Source organism: Bos javanicus, chromosome 24 (genome assembly GCF_032452875.1).
Source record: "Bos javanicus breed banteng chromosome 24, ARS-OSU_banteng_1.0, whole genome shotgun sequence".
Lineage (NCBI taxonomy): Eukaryota > Metazoa > Chordata > Mammalia > Artiodactyla > Bovidae > Bos > Bos javanicus.
Window position 1 is genome coordinate 30,301,849 of NC_083891.1, and position 26,471 is coordinate 30,328,319.

Genomic DNA, 26,471 nt, shown 5'->3' on the forward strand with positions numbered 1-26,471 from the left:
TCCGTGGAATTCTCCAGCAAGAATACTGGAGTGGGTTGCCATTTCCTTCTACAGGGGATCCTGTATTGCAGATGAATTCTTTACACACTGAGCCACCAGGGAAGTCCTATCACTTGTATGTCTATCCATTAATGTCTGCTTGCCAGGAATGTAAGCCTTTTGATCCTGTGCACCTTTTCTGCCTCAGTACCCCCTTCATCTAGTTACAATCAATTAAGATAGTTGAATGTATGATATTTTTTGCTGGTGACTGGTCAGCTCAGTGGGTTCACCTGAAAGGCTGAGGCCAGTGTTGTGGGTTGAACCTACCTTATCCTTTTCCCCTTTACCTCTCCAGTAATCAGCTTTTACTTCCCAAGCCCACACTGAAGATGAACTGGGATGAAGGATGCAGGTGAATAAGGGCAAATCCATCACCATTAGTAGGAAAAGGACTCAAAACTTCCTCACTAATAATGTGGATTTGTTGTCATCTGCAAAGCCAGAAAGACAAGGACAGCACTTCCCGATCGTCTTCCTGATCTCATCTCATCTGAGACCTACTTAAACTTCCTGAGACTGTGAAATCTACCTTATTTATTCGTTTGCTGCAAGTCCCCTGGTCCCCCAGCAAATACACATGCCTCACAGAACCTTGGAAAGTCATCGGAAACTCTCCAGCAGTTATGAACCATAGTTTTAAAAAACCTCTGAACTAACAAAATTATCATTCCGTCCCAGATTTAAACTGAATTGTGGTGATTATAGCGTATACTCTGCAGTTCTGGTTGAGAGGGCAATTTAATTAGAAGCCTCTATCTTGAGGCTCTTATAACTTCACCCTTTCCCTCCCCCCTCCCAAAAAAAAAATAATTCTTTAGGATGAAATTTCTTATGCTGTCTCTCAGCCTAAAGGTATGTTTTCTTGTAGAAAGTTGAGTAAGATTCCATTTAGGCTATTTTTAAAACTCAAGAAAAAGGGCAAAAAGGGAGATTTTACCACTTAAGAAATCACTCCGATACTTTTTTATGGTTTTTTTTCCCCAAATGCAAACTGCTTCCCTTAGAACTTTTAAGTTGCCCTTCTTAGTGCCTTTGGCATGTTTGAAGAAATTTGGTTGATCTGTAATGAAGTTGTTCACAGAACGTGTGTTGCTCATATGAAGATTTATTTCCACTCTTTGAAAGAAATTTGCAAGGAGATGCTACATGGGGAATTAGGATTCAAACCAGGTCTGTGAATATGTGTGTGTGTGTGTGTGTGTGTGTATGTAAAACGGGTGCATTCACACTTAACCAAGAAAACATTACTGGTCGACCGAAGAGTATTTGCTAAAAATAAACTTTGAATCAGAGTGTGATAAAGCTGTTCAAAAAATATATATGAAGATTTATTTCCACTCTTCAAAAGAAACTTCATGGAGAGGTCTCATAGAGATTTACAATCAAAATCAGGTCTAGGATTAAATGTGTAAGAATGTAAGAGGTAGGAAAAATGTAAAAAAAAAAAACAAAGATTAATCAGACTTGATGACTGATTGGACATAGACAATGAATAAGAGGATTAAAGGAAAGATGACCTGCCATGTCCTTTAGAACAAAGCTGTCCCTGGTTGGCCTGGAGGGTTCTGTGGGCCTCTTCCACCTACTTCTCACCCCTTTCTTGCTCACTCACTGCCCCATATCACCCAGGTTTTCTTTTGACTCTGAATGCTCCTTGTGCATCCCCTCTCTAGCCCCAGGGCCCATGCAGCCCTTGTCCAGCTGCTTCAGGTCTCATATTAAATGTCATCTTCTCAGAAAAATCTCTCCTAGCCATCCAAAGTTGGTACCTCTCTCTCACAGGCACACTTGTGTGTGCACATGCACACACAGACACACACACACATGCTGGCATTGTTTTCAATTAAGAATCTTTTTTTAATAAAACTTATATGACCCTTTATAATGGCCTGTGTATTTGTTTGGAGAAGGAAATGGCAACCCACTCCAGTGTTCTTGCCTGGGAAATCCCATGGACAGAGGAGCCTGGCGGGCTACAGTCCATGGGGTTGCAGAGTGGGGCACGGCTCAGCAACTAAACCACCACCACGACCATCATGTATTTGTTAACTGCATGCCCTCCCTCACCAGACTTTAGTTCTAGGATTAGTAGCTGGCAAGGATGCCTGGATTTGGGTCTAGGTGAGGAGTAGGGAACTTACAGAGATATCGCCAAGCAAAGATGATGGGAATGACAGATGGTTTATGGGAGAAGACGGTGGCTTTGATGTGAGGCCGTTGAGTCTCTGGCAGAGACTTAAGTGAAAGTATAAAGTAGGAAGTAGTAGAACATCAGAAGGAGAGCTTGAAGAGACCTTGGTCCAAGGTTTTCCCCAAGTGCACAGCTTTCTCAGCCTGAGCCCGCTCACCTCCTCTGCCCTTCCCCGTAGCTCGTCATGACTTGGTTCCTCTTCCCTTCCTCACCTCTTTCTCCTTACTTCTGTGGTCTTGGTAGAGAATTTAGATAGCTTGCAACCCACAGTTTTATTGGATTGAGAATTCTTGGCCCTAGTGAGTCCTTTTATTTTGCAAATAAGAAAAATATGCCCCAGAAATGCTAGATGCCTTACTCAAAGCCACACAGCTAGTTAGAGAGAAAACCTGGACTAGAATCCTTTTTTCTTTTTTTAATTACAGTTCACTGCCCTGTCATTAGCCCACGCTCAGTACAGAAGTTCAGGTCAAGCCTTGGTAACTGATTGCCTGAAAAAAATCCATGAACTTCTTGGTTCCTTTCTGGAACTAATTTATTTCTCCTATGATGAACCACAGAAAGCAAATGAGGAACCCTAAATGCGTATTTTGTTCCTATTTAACATAGATTAAATGTGCTTTCTGGAATGTGCGATGATACTATTAAAGAAAGATTTGGCTGTTCCACTGCCTTATAATAAAAGAAGGTGTATTTGCAACCACCTGCGTATTAACATATTATTAAAAAGTAACGTTACCAAGGATCATACTGTTCAACAAGTTGGCCTTCACCACAGCTCGGAGCTGCCCCCTGGTGCATATCTCATATTCGTGCATTTCATTAGAACAGCTGAGTGGGTGGGGGTGAAAGTGGGATTCTTTCTTTGCCTAGATCAGATCAGATCAGATCAGTCACTCAGTCGTGTCCGACTCTTTGCGACCCCATGAATCGCAGCACACCAGGCCTCCCTGTCCATCACCAACTCCCGGAGTTTACTCAGACTCACGTCCATCGAGTCAGTGATGCCATCCAGCCATCTCATCCTCTGTTGTCCCCTTCTCCTCCTGCCCCCAATCCCTCCCAGCATCAGAGTCTTTTCCAGTGAGTCAACTCTTCGCATGAGGTGGCCAAAGTACTGGAGTTTCAGCTTCAGCATCATTCCTTCCAAAGAAATCCCAGGGCTGATCTCCTTCAGAAAGGACTGGTTGGATCTCCTTGCAGTCCAAGGGACTCTCAAGAGTCTTCGAAGTCCCCCTCTTTTCTCCCAGCATCCCTTCAACTCCTGTTTCTCCATCTATAGTCTTCATTACAGAATCAGTTCATGGACAACTTGGATTTCTGTGTGATCCTGACTTTCCACCTCACTTTTTAGCCATCATTCAACAAATTGTGGGGAAAATGTGAAGTGCTGAGTTCAGGGGTTGAGGGCAAACGTGCTCCCTGACTTCACAGAATGTGTAGTCAGTCTTACAGGGAAAACACGCATGGAGTAAGAGGTCACTGGGAAGGTCACATTGCTGCTCTGAGAGAAAAAGAACAAAGGGCGAGGAGAAGGGTTATTAGGGGGCCCTTCCACATTCATCCAAACTAGTAGTCAGCACCCTTATATTTTTAAAAAAAAATGAATTCTTAGACACAGCTTTGTGAAGAATTCTTTTCTCGATGAGGCATGGGCATACGGATGAGTGCTATCCAACCTGGGGTTACACCACAACCTTTTTCTCTTCTTTTAATGTTGCTAAATATTCCATTTTCAGTTTTGACCCCAATCGTCAGTTTCACGTTAAAATGTTATAGTTTTTCGCTAAGATTTACCTTCAGCAAACACAGGCTCAGGGTGACTTTGGTAAGCCCAGCTTTCTATAGAATGACTGAGTGCTATGTGTTCATGCTCGATAATTGTCACCTATAGCCTGGTGGGTTTTTGGTCATCAGTTTCCTCATTCCACCAATTTCACCCATTTCAGTGGCTGCAATGTTCCAGATATTGTACTAGGGTCTGAGTATGAGGGCAAATGGAGTAGGAAATGGCAACCCACTCCAGGATTCTTGCCTGGAGAATCCCAGGGACAGAGGAGCCTGGCCACCTACAGTCCATGGGCTCTCAAAGAGTCAGACACGACTGAAGTGAGTTAGCATGCGTGCATGAGGGCAAAACCCAAAAATCTCACAAAACAAAAAACAAAATCTCTGATGTTTGCACTCAAAAAGCTCAAAGTCCTGTGAAAAAGAAGCCAACCAGTCATCCCAGTTTTGCAGTGTCTGCTTTTGAAGACTGTTTTACGACAAGGAAAGCGCGCACAATACACTATTGAGAGAGTGAGTGCGTGATGAATAGGATTGCCTCGGCTGTGAGTAACAGAAGCACGACTGAAAGGGACTTAAACAAGGCAGCCACTTGTTATCTCACAAAGCAGGAAGTGCAGCAATGTCATTCAGGGGCCCGTGAATTCGGTGGCCCATCAAGAAGGGAGGTGTCCTTCCTTCCTCCGCTCTGCCATTGGCAGGGCTGGCATTGTCTTCCCTGATGATCCAAAGATGCAGAGAGTGCCCGGGTCAGTGCCGAAAGGGCATGCCTCCCGTGCTTCCATTTTCCAAGCCCCCATGCATCTCCTGCCATCTCCTCTCATCTTAAGGCTTCGTTGGCCCAGCAACAGGAGACCTGAGAGTGACTCCAGCCAGCCTCCCTCAAGCATGTGGCTCTGAAAAAGCTGAACACAACTAGGTTCCAAAATCAATGAAAATGGGGAGAAATGGCTGTCTTTGGACAACCTGTAGTGTCAACCACAACACATCTGCATCACCCCGACCAACAGGCAGACAGCATGAACCACAATGTTATCAGATGCATGGCTGGGAGGTTATTACTCTGGCAGCTTTTCATTTTCTTTTTTTTTACTCTCCTATTTCTAAATTTCCAAAAGCAAGCATATACTTTTTTTTATAATCAGAAGTAAAATCTACTTTAAAAGTCAAGTAAAGAAATAAGCAATACCTTGGGACAATTGTTAAGGAAACAGTCTTAACAGGAAGAATGGAGCAGGGACACAAGTAGCATAGGATATATTTCTTATCCTAAAGGAATGTGGTTGTTTGTAAACAGCTAGAAGGTTCTGCACTCAAGTCCAGTATAGGGAGTTTGGGGGTTTCCTGACACCAACAAGCAACTCTCAGACACCAGCTGAGTGTCCTGTAATTCAACTCAGCTCTACTGGGAGACAGCATCAGATCCACAGGTAACAGGCTCCATCCTGCAAGATTGTCCCCCACCCTCCACCCCTGTTCAGACGCCAGTCACAATCCAGGTTGTCAGCCTCCTCCCGGGGTTGGAGTAATTTGCTAGAGTGGCTCACAGAACTCAGATAAGCATTATACTCACCAGGTCATCAATTAATTTTAAAAGGATATAACTCAGGAAGGTCTTTCCCAGATGGCTCAGTGGTAAAGAAACTGCCTGCCAATGCAGGAGATGCTGGTTTGATCCCTGGAGACAGAAATGGCAACCCACGCGAGTATTCTTGCCTGAGAAATCCCATAGACAGAGGAGCCTGACAGACTACAGTGCTTGGGGTTGCAAAGAGTCAGACAAGACTTAGCGACTAAACAACAATAGCCAAGATGGAGTGAGAGGTGGTAGGTGGAACGAATGCAGTCTCTGGAGCACAAACTCCAGTCCACCAGGCAGTGTTCTCCGAAATCACGTAGACATCGTGATTTATCATAAAGGAGTACTGACCAAATAGGTGCTTCATCTCCCTAATCCATTCAGTTAACTTCCTTAAAGGTATATCTCCTTTTGAACCTGGGAGAATCCCTCACACTTGTATAACACTTAAAAATTTCCCAGAGTATCCACTTGGTCTGCACAGTCCCCTGTAAGATAGTTGTCCAACCGATTATACCAATGAGAAAAAAAATACGACTTAGAAAAAAAAAAAAATTTGCTGAGCATCACATGGCTTTGAGTGCAGAGCCTATTTTTCTTATTTATTCATTTATCTTTGGCTGCTCTGGGTCTTCAGTGCTGCACGGGCTTTTCTCTAGTTGCAGTGAGTGTAGTTTTGGTGCAGTGGCTTCTCTTGTTGCAGAACATGGGCTCTAGGCCACACAGGCTTCCGTAGTTGTGGCTTCTGGGCTCTAGAGCACAGATTCAGTAGCAGTGGCGCACAGGCTTAGTTGCTCCGAGGCATGTGGGATCTTCCAGGACCAGGGATCGAACCTGTGTCTCCTGCACTGGTGGGAGGATTCTTTACCTCTGAGCCATCAGGGAAGCCCATGTATGTTTTTCTTAATTGAGGTTTTCTTGTTCATCCATGTTTCAGGGTTTGTTCCCTCATCAACACAGTCTTGATACTCAGACCTAGGGAATCCGTCCACAAGGAAGCGCTCGGTACTTGGATCATGTGAAGATTATACTTCAAAAGTTCACATAGACTTTCTTCCTTCCTACCTTTTATTTTTTCTTTCTTTTTTCTTTTCTCCCTCCCTCCTAGTCTGTCATTGTTTGATACCAAGCTCACAGCCTCAGCGTTTGGGATAAAAGAAAATACATTAAGCTAAGTTGTCTTTTCCACCCACTCCTTATTGCCTCTTCCAACTTCTTTTTTTTAATTGGTTTCTTTAATTTTTGGCTGTCCTGGGTCTTCATTGCTGCACACAGGCTTTCTCTAGTTGCTGTGAGCAGGGCCTACTCTAGTTGTGGTGTGTGGGCTCCTCATTGTGGAGGCTTCTCTTGTTGCAGAGCATGGACTCTAGGGAGCACGGGCTCAGTAGTTGCCGCTCAAGGGCTCCAGAGCCTGAGCTCTGGAGCTGTGGCACACAGGCTTAGTTACCCCAAAGCACATAGAATCTACCTGGACCAGGGATCAAACCCATGTCTCCTGCATTAGCTGGTGGATTCTTAACCACTGAACCACCAGGGAAGGCCACCTCATCCAACTTTTAATTCAATTACAACCAACATATGGGAGACTTGGACACCACATTCTAAAGGCCAAAACCATTCTCTACCACACGGAGACTGTGGCATAGTTTGAAAAATTAAATGCATTAAAATTATATTGTTGCTTCCTTAAAATACCTCTCATCATTTATAAAACATTATCCCCTTTGGTTTCTCATATTTTTAGCTCTGTAAGTATTCAGTGGACCAAAAGACACTTACTTATTTATCCTGAATTTCCCATATCGTATTTCAAAAACTAAATTGTCAGTTACCCTGATTATTGCAACACTTTCCTCCCTGGACAAAGCATGGGAGAGAATTATGTCAAGAAGCTTCAGCTATGATAGGCATCTCTGTACAGTGGTTGACAATGTACATTCCTCCTGGCTAATATAACTAGCTCTGTGGGTTATTGCAATGCCTGTTCCTTGACCCTGAATTAACAGTACTCCAGACATAATCTATGTCTTGAGCAGTGGTTTTGAATGGACTCAGCCTGGAGAAATGACCTTGAAAGATTACCATGGAATGGCCAGTTTGTTTAAAATGCATGGATCTACCACTCAAAGGTGTTAAGGGAGCAGAGAAAGACAAACTCAGCAATTCCCATCTTCTTTCCTTTCCTTCCTGCACCAAGTCAAGGTCAGACAGGGTACACATAAGAGTCTAATAATAGTAGGACAAGTTTTGGTTGTTTTCCACATTGACGAAATACAAAGAATTGAATTTCTATAAAACTCTACTGGACTGGATTGAGTTCTCTCTCCAGGCAATCTCTAGCTCATGACTGGGAGAATGGATAAGGAAAACTTGGTGGGGTTCTAGGTTGCTTTAGAAGTAATGGGTTAGAGGTAGACATCTGGCAAGAGGTGTACAACAACAACAATAAAAACTCATCTTAAACCCCCTGGGGAAGGTGCTGGGTGGTGGGAGGAGGGATGAAGTGGGAGGATGGAGATAAAAGTGCTTGATCACTCAATTGAGAGAGGACCTGGCACAGACCCAAGAGGATGAGTCAAGAGCGGAAGAGCATGATCAACTTCAACTCAGCCCTTGAGGTCCAAGTAGGAGAAGAAAAGGAAGAAAGAAAGAAAAAATGGTTAAATTACTGTCTTCCATGACAATTAAAAACATGTGCTAAGTCACTTCAGTCGTGTCCATCTCGTGGATGATTTCAGTTTCTACTGCTATAGGCTATGCTGCAATGTTTTCTTTATTTTTTTGGCCGCCCCCGCTTGGCTTGAGGGATCTTAGTTCCCAGACCAGGGATCGAATCTGGGCCTCCGGCCGTGAAAGCATGGAGTCCTAACCTCTGGGCTGCCAGGAAAGTCCCCGTAAGGTTTTCTTTAGAGTCCAGGGGGTATCCTTGGAATTTCCTTTTGTTTCCATCCAGCAAAAACACTTCCATTTCAAAATAGGAAGATGAATGTTTGCGAGGTGGGGAAGGGACAGTTTAGGACTTTGGGAACATCATGAACACACTGGTATGTTTAAAATGGATAACCAACAAAAACCTGTTCTATAGCACAGGGGACTCTGCTCAATGTTCTGTGCCAGCCTGGATGGGAGTGGGGTTCGGGGGAGAATGGATGCGTGTATGTGTGTGGCTGAGCCCCGTCATTGTTCACCTGAAACTATCACATTGTTAATTAGCTATACCCCCAATACAAAAGGTTTTTGATGTTTAAAAATAAATAAATAAAAAATAGGAAGATGAGTACTCAATTCCAATCACAGTGGGGTAGGATACTGTATCTCAAACTTTTTCAGTAACTAGTACCAGGGGACAGAGTAACAAGCCTGGAAAAACCTACCTAATGCACTTTTGTGTGATATTTCGTGTTTCAGATTTAAAACCTAAGTAGATTTTGCACTCCTCAGTCGTGTCCAACTCTTTGCGACCCCATGGACTGTAGCCTGCCAGGCTCCTCCATTCATGGAATTTCCAGGCAAGGACACTTGAGTGGGTTGCCATTTCCTTCTCCAGGAGATCTTCCTGACCCAGGTATTGAACCTGGGTCTCCCACACTGCAGGCAGACTCTCTACTGTCTGAGCCACCAGGAAAGCCCCTAATAGGTCCTCATTTGAACATTAAAATGTGCAATACTACTAATTTCTGAAATTATTTAACTCTTCTCTCGCCTCCTCCTCTAACTACCCCTTTCCTAAAACAGTTAAGTAAAGCTGACAGACTAGAAAAATGGTCGCATTGATGCTATGGTTTCCAGAAGCCCTAACATAACCTGCTTGAGCCACAGAGATGAGGGTAGAAAGAGCCCTGACCTGACTCAGGTTTGATTCAGATGCTGAGCAGCTGGGAGCCATTGGCTGTGCCTTTCCAACTGGCTGAAGCTTAGGTTCTTGGTGGGATTGGTTTGAGCTGGATGGAGCGGGAAGGGCTGGGAAGTTGTTTACAAAGCTCTGATAGTCTGTAAGTGTTCCATCAGCCGGTAACACTTCCCTGCTCAGGTGGGGAGGATATTATGATTTAGGTCCCCCTTCCCTGTTCTGTCCTTTCTGCACTGATTGCATTGAATTCACTGGGCACGTGCAACCAGATCTGGTGGCTTCTTCAAGAAAATGCTAGGTTCATTTTTATACCAAAACATAAATGAAGAGCCCATGTAAGGTAAGTATATTATTAAAAAAAAAAGTAGATAAATCAATGAACAAAGTGACATGAAAGCCATTATGCTTACAGTGCGGCCACATTTTCATGGTACATTGTTGCTGAGGGAAAATCTATAAGTTTAGGGGGTCAAGATAAGCATAATCACCAAATCAGTGAGCTCAGGTTCAGGGTACCCTGATAAACACCCAGGTTTCCTGGACAGGAGATGGACCAGCTAAAGATAGTTTCAAAATCCTGCCTTACTTAATGATGCCTTTAAGATAAAATTCAAAAGCCTTTGCTGGCTTTCCGTGATCAAGCCTCCAAACCTCCATTCTCACCTCATCTCCTGCTACATCTTCCCAAACTCAACCGAAACAGGCCTTCCATGGCCAGGATTCCAAATGCCACTCGCCTTCAGCCTGGACTTCTCAACCCTCCCCTCTGCCCATCACACTCCTGTGGTGAAGGGTCATCTCAAAAGCCACTCTCCTTCTTTCCTTTGTGCTTCCAAAATATGCTATTTAATCCGTTCTCCTGCTTTGTAGCATAGTCCTGTATCTTTGTACTTGTCTTCCTTTTGGAAAATGAAGTCTCCGAAAATAGGGGTTGGGGCAATTCATACCATAGTCCCTCCAGTGCTTTTGCACGAAGTATGTGTGTTAGTCTCTCAGTGGTGTCTGACTCTTTGTGACTCCCTGGACCATAGCCCACCAGGCTCCTCTGTCCATGGGATTCTCCAGGCAAGAATATTGGAGTAGGTTGCCATGCCCTTCTCCAGGGGATCTTTCCGACCCAGTGATCAAACCCAGGTCTCCTACACTGACAGGCGGATTCAGTACTGTCTGAGCCACATGGGGAGTGCAGAGTAGGAAAGCAGCAAATATTTGTTCATTTATTCAACAAATATTTATTGACTGCATACTGTGCGCAGGACAGTGTTCTAAACACTAAGACGATAGCAGAAGAAACTTCTATTCTTATGGATTCTATAGTCTTAGCCAGGGAGGGGGTAGTCAATAAACAGACGCATACGGTGGAATAAACATACATGTGTATTCATATATACTTTTGCCTGTCAGATGGTGAGTGATAAACGGAATGAAGAAAATAAAGCAGGGTAAGTGGGCGGGAGGGAACGTCACATGGCATAGGAGTAAGGGGGTGAAATGCTCTTTTTGAAAAAAATTTTTTATTAATTAATTTTTTTTTGGCTGTGGTGAGTCTTCATCGCTCCTCTCGGGCTTTCTCCAGTTGCAGCGAGCAGGGGCTACTCTCTAGTTGCGGTGCACGGGCTTCTCATTGAGGTGGCTCCTCTGGTTGCAGAGCACAGGCGCTAGAGTATGAGAGCTTCCATAGTTGTGGCACATGGGCTCAGCAGTTGTGGCGTGCGGGTACAGTTGCTTTGCATCACGTAGGATCTTCCTGGACCAGGGATTGAACCCATGTCCCCTGCATTGACAGATGGATTCTCAACCACTGGACCACCAAGAATGTCCCTGAAATGCTCTTTTGGATAGAGTCATCAAGGAAGGGCTTGCTGAGAACACAGGCTCAAATGAAGTGGAGGAGGGAGCCTTGCAGATAGATACCTGGGAGAAGAGCAATCCAGAGAGAATAAGTGCAAAGGCCCTGAGATTGGGACCTGATTGCTGATTCTTAAATAAGTGTATAAAGTGAAAATCATTCAGTCGTGTCTGACTCTTCTGCAACCCCATGGACTGTAGCCTCCCAGGCTCCTCTGTCCATGGGATTCTCCAGGCAAGAATACTGGAGTGGGTTGTCATGTCCTCCTTCAGGGGATATTCTCTCCCAGTTCAAACCCAAGTTGCCCACATTGCAGGCAGATTCTTTTCCATCTGAGCTACTGCAGAGCACAATGTATAAAATTATGTTATTAGAACATTCTGTCAGCAGTCCGGTCATGTAAAAGTGGCTCTTTTCTCTGTTGAAAGTGAAACAAAAATTCCTGCCTGCCTTGTAAATATATTAAAGCCATGAATCTAAAGCTATGTGATTCAAACAGCTTATACTTGGAAAATCTTAGACTGGAGTTTCTTCAGTATCTTTAGCTCTCAGTGGAACCCTTCTTTTAGCATTACAACAAAAACTGAGTTATTTTGAATCTCCAGAATGAAACCAAAAAATCTAATTCTCTGTTCTTCCTTTCATGGCTTTGTCAGCGAAAGCCTGGATACCAAATAGTGTTCTGTCCTTCTCTGAAAAGAGCTGAGAGACAAACAGAAATGACAGACTGGAAATCCAGATGAGCAGTGACAGGCTGTTCATTTTACTTCACAGTCTGTGTGGTTTTGGCCCAAGAATTTCTCCCACAGCTCTGTGCTGTAATGTATGTGGCTACTAATTTTTAAAAGAAATAGTCAAAGCGTCGTTCTTTGAAAACAAGATAGGAACAAAGATGTTTTCGTTTCAGGCTATTTTTTCACATGCTAAAAGTAGCAAGTTGAATAAGAAATGTCACATCCATTGGTTTTCCATCATGAGTCAATCCTCAGTGTGCTGAGTTCCAGGAACTGAAAATGTAATGGTCAACTCACAGGTGTGTTGCACTCTTAACTGTGTGCACAACACTAGCCCAGGCGTTGTGGTCAGTACAAAGAAGTGTTAGAGGTGGCCTCTCCTCTCAAGGGTTATAATCCTGTGGGTAGGGATACGATCACAAGAATATTAAAAGTGACAGTGGGCACCATGAAATCAGTCTAATAAGCGACTTCCCTGGTGAGCTAGTGGTTAAGAATCCATTCTTCTGAGGGCATGGGTTTGATCCCTGGTCAGAGAACTAAGATCCTGCATGACCTCTAGAACGGCCAAAAAAAAAAAAAAAGAAGAATCAAATGACTGAGGACTTCTGCTTTCCATGAAGCAATACCAGGGTTCCCCTTCCATTTGGAACAAAAATCACAGATGCTAGTTTTTAAGACATTGGCTATCAGACCACCAAGGGCTGTGCTCCCTGAGGTGGGAAATTTACCCTGTGATTGTTTCGGCATCCTGACTCGAAAGAGTTCTGAAAGCAGAGTGCAGGGAGAACGGCTGCCTTAGCAAAGTGTTACAGACAGCTGCCTTCACCCACAGAAACGTATGCGCCTCAGTTCTAAAAGCAAAAAGTCATGAGGCAGAGTTGGTTCTCCTGAAGGTTGTGAGGACCATCCAAGATGGCTCCCTCGCATGGCAGAAAGCTCAGCTAGGGCTGGCTACTGGCGTGAGCTTCTCACAGCATGGCAGCTGAGTTCTGAGAGGGAGCATCTCAAAAAAAAAAAAAAAATCAAGAAGCACAAGTGAAAACAGTAAGTGAAAACAGTAAGACTTCTTGATCTAGCTTTAGAAGTCCTGCAGTTTCTGCAGCAGCATACTTTTGGCTGAAGCAGGTTAGAGGCTAATACCAGCTTCAAAGGAGGGAAAACAGATCCCACCTCTCACTGGGAAGAAAACTCAGAACTCCTCGTCATCTCTGATCCACCACACCCTCCCTTCCCACTATATACTCGCTCATGTGCATTTATATTTATCTATAAGGAAATGGCAACCCACTCCATCATTCCTGCCTGGGAAATCCCATGGACAGAGGAGCCTGGCAGGCTACCATCCATGGGGTCGCAAAAGAGATGGACATGACTGAGCGACTAAACAACAGCAATACAACAACAATACGCAGGGCTACAGGCAAATACAGACAGGGACCATACACAGCTAATGCCGTGCCTCATTCACTTGGCTTCTCAAAATACATTTTTCAATGAAGCACTTTTAATGAGTTGTCCAACGTTTAGTATTATAGATAAAATACTCATGAGCTGGGCATAATGCAAATATCCCCATTTTGTAGATTACAGACCAAAGTCAGCAAGTTGACCCACTATATGTATTTTGGTGAGGAAATTTAACTCACTTTTAGCAACACCATTTTATAAGTTTTATCATTTGATCATTTTATAAGTGTCTATCTTTGGAGCCTCTGGAATATTGAACTATCCCAAATGAAATACAACTGGTTTTATGCTTGTAAAAGTCACATTCTGAAGGCTTTTTTTTTTCTAGAATTTGAACATTTCATTTCAACCACTGAGAGAACAGAAACTCCTGTTGGTGATTAGATTGGCAGGCATGCCAAGTTTTAGCTCTGGAGTTGATCCAAACTACCCCATTTACAGCTCAAAAGCAAGGCTTCCGAGCCATTCTTAGAAATAATCTTAATGCGAAGAAAATCAGTCCATGGGGACTTCTCTGGTGGTCCCATGGCTAAAACTCTGAGCTCTGAATGCAGGGGGCCTGGGTTTGATCCCTGGCCAGGGAACTAGATCCCACATGTCGAAACTAAAAAGAACCAGCCTGCCACAACTAAGACCAGTGCAGCCAGAATAAATAAATAATTTTTTGAAAAGTCACTCAGTCATGTCAAACTCTTTGTGATCCCATGGACTGCCTACCAGGCTTCTCTGTCCATAAAATTCTCCAGGGAAGAATACTGGAGTTGTTTGCCATTCCATTCTCCAGGGGATCTCCCTGATCCAGGGATCAAACCTGGGTCTCCGGCATTGCAGGCAGATTCTTTACCATTTGAGCCACTGTGGAAGCCCCTTTTAAGAAAAGAAAAAAAATCAGTCCATGATTTTAAAAGTAAATTGTATCCAGAATTTTAACGAGCCAAGAATTTTATGTACAGTGAGGCATCACCATTCCGTTCAACTGTTGGTGAGATCACATGTTTAGATCAGGCAGTCTATCACCAGGAAATATGGCTCCAGTAACCTCCTGAGGATGGGCTTCTCTGATGGCTCAGATGGTAAAGAATCTGCCTGCAATGCAGGAGATCCAGGTTCGATCCTTGGATCAGGAAGCTCCTCTGCAGAAGGGAATGGCAACCCATTCCAGTTCTTGCCTGGAGAATTCCACGGACAGAGGAGCCTGGCGGGCTACAGTCCACAGCGTAGCAAAGAGTTGGACATGGCTGAGTGACTAACACAACCTCTTGGTTGAAAGTGAAAGTTGCTCAGTTGTATCTGACTCTTTGCAACCCCATGAACTCCCGGGAATTCTCCAGGCCAGAATACTGGAGTGGGTAGCCTTTCCCTTCTCCAGGGGATCTTCCCAACCCAGGGATCGAACCCAGGTCTACTGCATTGCAGACAGATTCTTTATTGAAAGACACTTGCTCCTTGGAAGGAAAGCTTTTAATATGATAAGCCTAGACAGCAATTCAAAAGCAGAGCCAGCACTTTGCTGACAAAGGTCCATAGAGTCAAAGCTATGGTTTTTCCAGTAGTCATGTACAGATGTGAGAGTTGGATCATAAAGAAGGCTGAGAGTTGGAGAAATGATGCTTTCAAACTGTGGTGCTGGAGAAGACTCTTGAGAGTCCTTTTGACTGCAAAGAGATCAAACCACTCAACCCTAAAGGAAATCAACCCTGAATATTCATTGAAAGGATTGTTGCTGAAGTTGAAGCTCCAATACTTTGGCCACCTGATTGGAAGAGCCGACTCATTGGAAAAGACCCTGATACTGGAAAAGATTGACGGCAAAAGGAGAGGGAAGCGGCAGAGAATGAGATGGTTAGATAGCATCATTGACATAATGGACATGAATTTGAGCAAACTCTAGGAGATAGTGGAGGACAGAGGAGCCTGGCATGCTGCCGTCTCTGGGGTCCCAAAGAGTCAGACATGACTTAGCAACTGAACAACAACAACCTTCTGAGGGCTGAACTTGTGCTTGAGCAAGAAGCCTTTTGCCTCAATGCAGTTGAGTTGGTCTGCCCAGCATGGTGATGAACTGTGCTAGGGATGCAAGAGCTGAATTTATTTTGAAATTACAGCTCTTTAGAGAGAATTAGGCCATGATGTCGTAGCGTCAGGCACCTGAGATGTTCCCTCTTTTCATTAAATTTTTTACTTCTTAAATATTTAATGCTTAGAAATTTTTATTTAAATGTATCAGACAAAAATGCAACAGCTGATATGGCAGGACTTTTTCGTTGCATTATATGAGATCTTGGTACTATTTTAAAAATTTATGCTCTTGAGTCCAGAGAGGTCTAGTGGACAGGGCACAAGGGTCATCACCTCAATTTTGACATTGTCTTCTCAGCTTTGGGCAAGGCACTTGTTTCTTGTCTGTGCTTCAGTATCAATAAAACAAGCATCATTACTGCACCCCACCAGAATGCAATAGAGTATAACTAATTAGTGTTTACAATCTGGTTTGATGAAAGGCGTTAAATGCTATTGTTGTATTATCATGTAAATGAGTGTTAACTTTGACATCAGAAATGATTGGCTGTGACAGCAAAGCTTTCTGGTGAAATCAGATCTTACAAGAGGCACACAGCACACTTCTGGCCAGTAGATTTCCTTCTTTGAAATAATTAAATGTACTATATTCAATATAAAGTCAATGAGGCTTTTCTGTAAAATAAGACATAGTGAAAGTGTTAAGTTGCTCAGTTGTGTCCAACACTTTGCAATCCTATGGACTGTAGCCCACTGGGTTCCTCTGTCCATGGGATTTCCTGGGAAAGGATACTGGAGTGGGTTGGCATTCCCTTCTCCAGAGGATCTTCCTGACCCAGGGATCAAACCCATGTTTCCCACAATGGAGGTGGAGTCTTCACCACCTGAGTCACCAGGGAAGCACTAATAAGACATAGAGTGAAACTAATTATAGTTTCAGACATCTGGGGGCTGACACATAAAATAGAGTCAAGAATAATGAAGGGGGCCGTTGTTTGGACTGGCAGTACAGAGGATGGAGAGCAGCCCAGGAAGTCTTTAATGAGCGTGGACTGGTATCTTCTCCCAAGCTCCTTCCAGGAAGGTGACAGAGATGAGCAGGATCATTGTCATGCCTTTCTTCAGGTCCATCCTGTCACAGCTTGATCAGTTTGCACTGAGGACTGACAACTGAGTCATATCCAACGGGCATATAACAAGTGAAGCTCTGAATGAATGGGGGGAAATCTAAAGAACTGAAAACCACAGGTCACAAAATCTGTCTCCTTGTCTGTAAACCTGTGGCTGGAACAATTTACTCAGTTATCTCTACTCTCACTTAGAAACAGGAAATTAGTGAGGCAAAAAAGATGACAAAGCACACAGGGTGACTTTTAATCACTTTTTTGAAAAGGCTCATGATAGCGTATTATTAGCACATGCATCGGAGAAGGCAATGGCACCCCACTCCAGTACTCTTGCCTGGAAAATCCCATGGACGGAGGAGCCTGGTAGGCTACAGTCCATGGGGTCTCGAAGAGTCGGACACGACTGAGCGACTTCACTTTCACTGTTCACTTTCATGCATTGGAGAAGGAAATGGCAACCCACTCCAGTGTTCTTGCCTGGAGAATTCCAGGGAAAGGGGAGCCTGGTGGGTCGCACAGAGTCTGATACGACTGAAGTGACTTAGCAGCAGCAGCACATGCATACATTTTTAGTCTGCTTATGAGGATTGTGGTGCATATGATTGACAATTGAATCAAATAATTGAGAGACTTTAAGGATTTGAAGCCACCAGCAATGCAGGAGACCCAGGTTCCACCCCTGGTTTGGAAAGATCCCTTGGAGAAGGGAATGGCAACCCACTCCATTATTCTTGCCTGGAGAAGCCCATGGACAGAGAACCCTGGTTGACTACAGTCCATGGAGCTGCAAGAGTCGGACTTGACTGAGCAACTAAACCACCACCACCAAGGATTTGACATTTTCAGAGAGTATTTCAAGTAACATGACTGTCCAATATAGGAAATTCCCAATCAAGGAAAATATGGCACTGCATAGTCTTTAAAGGCATACGTGGACAGGAAAAAAGGTATAAACACACCAGCCAGCCTGTGATAAATGACTGAAATTTGGGGAAAGCACAGAAGAAAGGACCTGGGTGGGAAAGAATGATGGAGAAAGGCAGAAAGAGGGAGAAAGAGAGTCTGAGAAATCGGCTCATGTGATCATGAGGGTCTGGCAGACAGACTGGAATTTCTACCAAGCACTGACTTTGCAGTCTTGAGTCCAAAGGCAGTCTGGAGGTTGAACGCCTCCTTCTAGTCTTTACATTTAAGGAACTAATTGAAGACTCACCCATGTTATGGAGGATAAGCGGCTTTACTGAAAGTTCACTGATTTAAATGTTCAGCTCAGTTCAGTTCAGTTGCTCAGTCATCTGCGACTCTTTGCAACCCCATGAATTGCAGCACCCCAGGCCTCCCTGTCCATCACCAACTCCTTGAGTCCACTCAAGCTCATGTCCATCGAGTTGGTGATGCCATCCAGCCATCTATCCTCTGTCCTCCCCTTCCCCTCCTGTCCCCAATCCCTCCCAGCATCAGGGTCTTTTCCAATGAGTCAACACTTCGCATGAGGTGACGAAAGTATTGGAGTTTCAGCTTCAGCATTAGTTCTTCCAATGAACACCCAGGACTGATCTCCTTTAGGATGGACTGGTTGGATCTCCAACACAACAGTTCAAAAGCATCAATTCTTCAGCGCTCAGCTTTCTTCACAGTCCAACTCTCACATCCATACATGACCACTGGAAAAACCATAGCCTTGACTAGATGGACCTTTGTTGGCAAAGTAATGTCTCTGCTTTTGAATATGCTATCTAGGTTGGTCATAACTTTCCTTCCAAGGAGTAAGCATCTTTTAATTTCATGGCTGCAATCACCATCTGCAGTGATTTTGGAGCCCAAAAAAATAAAGTCTGATACTGTTTCCACTCTTTCCCCATCTATTTCCCATGAAGTGATGGGACCCAATGCCATGATCTTAGTTTTCTGAATGTTGAGCTTTAAGCCCACTTTTTCACTCTCCACCTTCAGTTTCATCAAGAGGCTTTTTAGTTCCTCTTCACTTTCTGCCATAAAGGTGGTGTCATCTGCATATCTGAGCTTATTGATATTCCTCCCGCCAATCTTGATTCCAGCTTGTGTTTCTTGCAGCCCAGCGTTTCTCATGATGTACTCTGCATAGAAGTTAAATAAGCAGGGTGACAATATACAGCCTTGACGTACTCCTTTTCCTATTTGGAACCAGTCTGTTGTTCCATGTCCAGTTCTAACTGTTGCTTCCTGACCTGCATACAGATTTCTCAAGAGGCAGGTCAGGTGGTCTGGTATTCCCATCTCTTTCAGAATTTTCCACAGTTTATTGTGATCCACACAGTCAAAGGCTTTGGCATAGTCAATAAAGCAGAAATTGATGTTTTTCTGGAACTCTCTTGCTTTTTCGATGATCCAGCAGATGTTGGAAATTTGATCTCTGGTTCCTCTGCCTTTTCTAAAACCAGCTTGAACATGTGAAAGTTCATGGTTCACGTAGTGCTGAAGCCTGGCTTGGAGAATTTTGAGCATTACTTTACTAGCGTGTGAGATGAGTGCAATTGTGCGGTAGTTTGAGCATTCTTTGGCATTGCCTTTCTTTGGGATTGGAATGAAAACTGACCTTTTCCAGTCCTTGGCCACTGTTCAGTCTTCCAAATTTAAATAAAAAGTACCTTCACAGCATCTAGATTAGTGTTTGACCAAACAGGTGAGCCCCACACCCCAACCAAGTGACCAAAACAATGAATCATCTGCAGGTCGAAAACGTTACCATGACAGGATAAAAATACTCACTGGACAGTGTTTTGTGCTGCAGTCTTCAAGATCAGACTACCTAGAGAACCTAGAGTACACAGTGATTTTTGTTTCAATTTCTCTAGCACATGGATAGCACAGTCATAATGCACTATATGTATATATTTGAGAGGGTGCCCGTCTTTTGTATTTTTTTCCCCTTCCAGTTTTATTTAGATGTAATTGGCTCAGCCGTAAAGAATCCACCTCCCAATGTGGGAGAAGCAGGTTCGATCCCTGGATGGGGAAGACCCCCTGGAGGAGGGAATGGCAACCCACCCCAGTATTCTTGCCTGGAGAATCCCATGGACAGAGCAGTCTGATGGGCTATAGTCCATGCAGTCATAAGAGAGTCGGTCACGACTGAGTGACTCAACAACAATTGACGTACAGCAGGATATCTGACTAATATATATCATGAAATGATTGCCAAAAGTTTACTGAGCATCCACCATCTCATAAAGATACAAACTTTTTTAAAAAGAGAAAAAAATGTTTTTTCTTCAGATGAGAAATCCTGGAAAAACTGAAAAAAACATGGTTTTTCCAGGAGTCATATATGGAGGTGAGAGTTGGACTGCAAAGAAAGCTGAACAGTGAAGAATTAATGCTTTTGAACTGTGGTGTTGGAGAAGACTCTTGAGAGTTCCTTGGACTGCAAGGAGACCCAACCAGTCCACCCTAAAGGAAATCAGTCCTGAATATTCATTGAAAGGACTGATGCTGAAGCTGAAGCTCCAATAGTTTGGCCACCTGATGCAAAGAACTGACTCATTCGAAAAGACCCTGATGCTAGGAAAGACTGAGGGCAGGAGGAGAAGAGGGCAAGAGAGGATGAGATGGTTGGATGGTATCACTGACTCGATGGACATGGGTTTGAGCAAGCTTCAGGAGTTGGTGATGGACAGGGAAGCCTGGTGTGCTGAGCGATTGAACTGAACTGAGAAATCCTGGGATTTACTCTCTTAACCACTTTGACATATAACCTATAACATATGGCTGTGTGCTTAGCTGCCCAGCCGTGTCCGGCTCTTTGCGACCCCATGGACTGTAGCTCACCGGGCTGCTAGGCAAGAATACTGGAATGGGTTGCCACTTCCCAGTGTCAATTATATTAGTCATGTTGTACAGTACTTGTTTATTGTGTAGCTGGAAGGTTGTATGTACCTTCATCTAATTCCCCCACCCCCTTTCCTATAAGTTTGTTTTGACATATAATTGACGCACAACACTATGCTAGTTCCGAGTGCACAGCTTTTTGGTTTGCTATTTCTATAGATTACAAAATGATCACCACATAATGCACTGTTTGTACTATTAAAAACTTAATTTGTTATAATAAATACAAACTTTAGAATTTTTAAGGGAACCGAGAAGACTTCACCTGCTCTCTATGCATCAATTAAGAAATGAGTCAGCATATGGATGCTAAAATGATACCTTTGCCTCTAAATAAGCTTCTATAGTGGCTTCCCTCATAGCTCAGTCGGTAAAGAATCTGCCTGCAATGGAGGAGACCCGGATTCGATTCCTGGGTCGGGAAGATCCTCTGGAGAAAGAAATGGCAACCCACTCCAGTATTCTTGCCTGGAGAATCCCATGGACAGAGGAGCCTGGTGGGCTACAGTCTGTGGAATTGCAAGGGTCAGACACGACTTAGCAACTAAACGACCACAAGCTTCTATCAGGGAATGCAGCAGACAGCCTCAGCCTCCGGAAGTCTTTTAGACAAATTCACCCGCGCTGTCACTGGCAGCACTTGACCTAGGCCTCCCTAGTTGGAAGTGCGGAAGCAACCCCTTTAAAGTTGTTCTGTGGGAGAGCCCAGGGAAATGCCCGGAAGACAGAAAAGGAGGAACTGCTTCCAAACTCTCCTAGGTGATATCTGGCCACTTGTTATGTTAATGGAGTTTCTGGAGAAAGGATTTTCCCCAAATGCAAACATTTAAATAGTCTACAATTCGAACTTTTTGGTCTCCTCCTCCTATTCCCCTTTCCTCTTCCTCTTCCCCTCCTTTCTCCCCACTCCCGCTTCCTTTATAAATACACTGCTAAGTCACTTCAGTCATGTCTGACTCTGTGCGACCCCATAGAAGGCGGCCCACCAGGTTCCCCCGTTCCTGGGATTCTCCAGGCAAGAACACTGGAGTGGGGTGCCATTTCCTTCTCCAGTGCATGAAAGTGAAAAGTGAAAGTGAAGTCGCTCACTTGTGTCCGAGTCTTCTCGACCCCGTGGACTGCAGCCCACCAGGCTCCTCCATCCCTGGGATTCTGCAGGCAAGAACACTGGAGTAGGGTGCCATTTCCTTCTCCAGTGCATAAAAGTGAAAAGTCAAAGTAAAGTCGCTCAGTTGTGTCCGACTCTTAGTAACCCCACAGACTGCAGCCCACCAGGCTCCTCCATCCATGGGATTTTCCAGGCAAGAGTACTGGAGTGGGCCTAGAAGCTTGCCTAGAAGCTTCAAAAACAGAAATGGCTAGGACTTCCCGGTCAGTCTGAAAGCCCTCAGCAGCCTGGAAGCAAGAATGAACCACGGAAGTGTGGCGTTTCCCCAGGAGTGAGTGCTCACCAGGACCAGGTGGTGGGATGTCAGAGGGAGGAGTTAATAAAAGGACTTGGAAGCCCAGGGAGGGATGAGAGACTGGAAAGGTCCCTGGACTTGCCTTCTCTTTGAGCTCTGAGAACACGGTTGTAGGTGTGAGTACTAAAGAGAATGGAGGAGAGGGGAGAAACCAGCTTTTCTGAGCATCAGCTCAGTGTCTTGCAAGGGCCTTTTAGTCCCAGGCTCATAACCCACATTACAATCCTGCAAAATCGGATTTTTCCCCTTTCATACATGAGGAATGTGAGGCTCAGAAATAAAAAGTCATTTGCCTGAGGCTACACGGCTCGCAAGTGGTAGAGCCAATATTTAAACCTGGTTCTCTCTGGTTCCCAAACCCATGTTTTATTTGCCCATTATATCAGCTGCCTCCAGGGATGGGAGACAACTAGAGAGTAGAAAGTTGGAGAGAAAAGAGGATTAGAATGTTTAAGCTCCCCAAATTGGAGTAGTTCTGAGAGAAGACCAATTCAAGGATATGGCCTTGGGGTAGGTTGCTGAAGTGGACTGGAGGTCAAGGTTAAATTCCTTGGAGTAGAGAAGGTCACCATGATGGCTTATGTTGAATGGGCTGTTGCAAATCAAACTAGGGGGTTTGTCCTGGATTGGTAAACAGGAAATGGGCCTTTCCTGGTGGCTCAGTAGTAAAAAATCTGCCTGCCAAAGCAATAGAAGCCGGTTTGATCCCTGGATCGGGAAGATCCCCTTGAGAAGGAAATGGCAACCCACTCCAGCATTCTTTCCTGGAGAATCCCACGGACAGAGGAGCCTGGTGGGCTGCAGTCCATGAGGTCACAAAGAGTTGGACACGACTTGGAGACTAAACAACAACAAGAAGCACAGAATGATGTGCACAAAACTGTTACAGCTTGGTGATGTGGTAGCCATGGGAATGTAAGAGAACACTCCTGAGGTAAACACGGGATTCTGAGTTTTTATCCTTTTCATGGTTTTCTCTGAAAAGGACTTGTTTCAGTCTCACGGGACCATGGGCATCTTCATTTACTTCATGGCAGAAGAACTAGGTAGTTTTGAGGAATTATTTAAATTATTTTTCCAACCAAGACTGGGGGAGCCCTGTTTCCAAGTGTTTGTTATATGAGAATTTTTTCAGTTCAGGTCAGTCGCTCAGCCATGTCCGACTCTTTGCGACCCTATGGACCGCACCACGCCAGGCCTCCCTGTCCATCACCAACTCCTGGAGCTTGCTCAAACTCATGTCCAACCATCTCATCCTCTGTTGTCCCCTTCTCCTCCTGCCTTCAATGTTTCCCAGCATCAGGGTCTTTTCAAATTAGTCAGGTCTTCACGTCAATTGGCCAAACTATTGGAGTTTCAGCTTCAACATCAGTCCTTCCAATGAATATTCAGGACTGATTTCCTTTAGGATGGACTGGTTGGATCTCCTTGCAGTCCAAAGGACTCTCAAGAGTCTTCTCCAACACCATAGTTCAAAAGCATCAACTCTTCAGGACTCAGCTTTCTTTATGGTCCAACTTAACATCCATACATGACTACTGGAAAAACCATAACTTTGACTAGATAGACTCTGTTGGCAAAGTAATGTCTCTGCTTTTTAATATGCTTTCTAGGTTGGTCAGGCTTTTCTTCTGAGGAGCAAGCGTCTTTTAATTTCATGGCTGCAGTCACCATCTGCAATGATTTGGGAACCCAAAAAAATAAAGTCTCTCACTGTTTCCATTGTTTCCCCATCTATTTGCCATGAAGTGATGGGACCAGATGCCATGATCTTAGTTTTCTGAATGTTGAGTTTTAAGCCATCTTTTTCACTCTCCTCTTTCACTTTCATCAAGTGGCTCTTTAGTTCTTTGCTTTCTGCCCTAAGGGTGGTGTCATCTGCATATCTGAGGTTATTGATACTCCTCCTAGCAATCTTGATCCCAGCTTGTACTTTTTCAAAGGATGGTATACTAATGAAGATAACTCCACTCTTAATAGATCGAAACTGAGAGCTTAATCCTTTGCTACTCAAGTAACAGAGTAATCAGTAGTTATGGTTACTGTGTAAGTGTGTGATTTTAGGCTCTCATGTTAAAAATAATCCATTGTCCCAGGATCTTCAATTGCTTTTGATAAGATGTAAGTGTAACTTCCCTGGTAGTTCAGACAGTAAAGAATGTGCCTGCAATGCAGGAGACCAGGATTTGATCCCTGGGTTGGGAGGATCCCCTGGAGAAGGATGACAACCCACTCCAGTATTCTTGCCTGGGAAATCTGGCACCAGGGAAGTCCCAGAATGCTTCATCTTTATATTCCCTTAGCACAGATATCAACAATTAACTTTCTTGGTCTTTCAAATAAACCAGCAATAACCTGGAGTTTACCATCAGGACAGTTAGATGTAAAAAACAAAAACAAAAAACTTTCAATCGTTAGATGGTTTTCTTTTAAAATTAGTCTCTGTAAAAGGGACAGTGTGAGCCCTGGTCATAATCGAACACATGATAAAATGCTATGCTTGAGGTATGTAATAGATCCAGATTTCTGAAGTTAGAACTACCAAAAATGCATAAAGGCACTTTTCACCCATTAAGGAACATAAATAGTAACTAAATAACTGAATATTTGCAGCTACATCATGTAACCTTTTAACACAGATCTGCAAATAGCTATACATTTTTCGGCAGGTACAAGGGTACCAGATAAGCAGAAAAGAAAGCCTCATTGAGTTTATATTTTCTAAGAGAAGCCTTGCTAAAAACAAAAGGATTGTTTTTAGACTATTTTTAAGATATTGCTTGATCAGCTACCATTCTATATAAATAGGGCAATATAAGTGACAATGTCGTTTAGGATGCTTTGAGAGGCAAATAATAAAAGACTCAAAAATGATTTCATACACTTCTAAGTAAGAAAAATGTATCATCACTTAAGGACAGAGGTTGGGTTGTTCCAGGGTTCAAAAATTAAGCAGCTCAATAACAAAGGCTTTGGGACTTCCCTGGTGGCCCAGTGCCTAAGACTCCCGCTCCGAAAGCTCGAGACTCAGGTTCAATCCCTGATCAGGGAACTAGATCCCACACGCAGCATCTAAAGATCCCTTGTGCTGCAACCAAGACCTGATGCAATAAAGAATAAAATAGAAATTAAAAGCTTTGCTTTCTTTCAGTTCTGCCACCTCAGATCAGCTCTCTTCATGGTCACAAGATGGCTGCCACAGATCCCAGTATCACATGTCGAGTGACTACATGGAATGGGAAAAAAGGGCTGTTTCTACCCATGCAGCTTATCAGCAGGAGCATATCAGCAGGAGCATATAGCAGTCCCCCACAAAACTTACCATATCTCACTGTTCAGAATTGCCTTGTCCACCAGTGTCTGAACTAGTGGATGGAATCACTCTGCTCGACTTAAACTGGTTAAGAGTGGCCCTTTATGGTCCCTTGATTCACATGGACACCAGATACAGGAATAAAATTGGAGTTTTGTTAGCAAGAAATAAATGAAATGGTCAAAAAGTAACCCATTAATAGTGACTGCTGCAGTGACTAAAGTACTTTTAAAGCATTGTTGCCATGTCTTTGATAACCTGTTTCAAGTTTATTTAAAGTCTTTCAGATTTTACATGACTAGTTTTCCTTAAGAATTTCAGAAACTTGGTGCTAATAATAGGTGAGTATAAGGAGATCCAACCAGTCCATTCTGAAGGAGATCGCCCTGGGATTTCTTTGGAAAGAATGATGCTAAAGCTGAAACTCCAGTACTTTGGCCACCTCATGCGAAGAGTTGACCCATTGGAAAAGACTCTGATGCTGGGAAGGATTGGGGGCAGGAGGAGAAGGGGACGCCAGAGGATGAGATGGCTGGATGGCATCACTGACTCGATGGACGTGAGTCTGAGTGAACTCCGGGAGTTGGTGATGGACAGGGAGGCCTGGCTTGCTGCAATTCATGGGGTTGCAGAGTCGGACATGACTGAGCAACTGAACTGAACTGAACTGAACTGATTGTTTTATTTTTTTGAGAATATAAATACCAGGACAACACTTAAATGGCTTTCCTAAGGCTTTCTTTAGTTACTCATCACTTCAGAATTTTTTTTAATCACAATTTTTTTCAGCTTTATTGAGGTATAATTGACGGATAAAATTGTTACATATTTAAAGTGTGATTAACGTGACAATTTGATATTTTGATGCATATATATGTTATGAAAGAATCTCCACTGTCAAATTAATTAACACGTCTGTCACGTCACATATTTGCCTGATTTTTTTCTTTTTATTTTGGTGAAAATATTTTTCTCTCTTAACAGATTCAGTTGTACAATGCAGTGTTATTAACTATATCATCATGCTGTAAATTAGATGTTCAGACCTTATTAGGTCTTAGAGCTGAAAATTTGTCCTCTTTTACCAACCTGGCATTTGACAACCACTTTTCTACTCTTTGTTTCTACGAGTTTGACTCTTTTAGATTCCACACATAAATAATGTGTGTGCTTACCATG

The 26,471-nt window shown here is 43.7% G+C and overlaps 1 protein-coding gene and 1 long non-coding RNA gene across 2 annotated transcripts in view; both read left to right on the top strand.

The window, feature by feature from the left end:
- Positions 1–26,471, top strand: part of KCTD1 (potassium channel tetramerization domain containing 1) — a 210,628-nt gene that overhangs the window by 34,298 nt on the left and 149,859 nt on the right. The gene's annotated exons all lie outside the window — the stretch shown is intronic.
- Positions 13,092–25,483, top strand: LOC133237549 (uncharacterized). The gene is made up of 2 exons (XR_009733240.1): positions 13,092–22,913; positions 25,131–25,483. It is a non-coding gene; the product is annotated as an uncharacterized LOC133237549 (long non-coding RNA).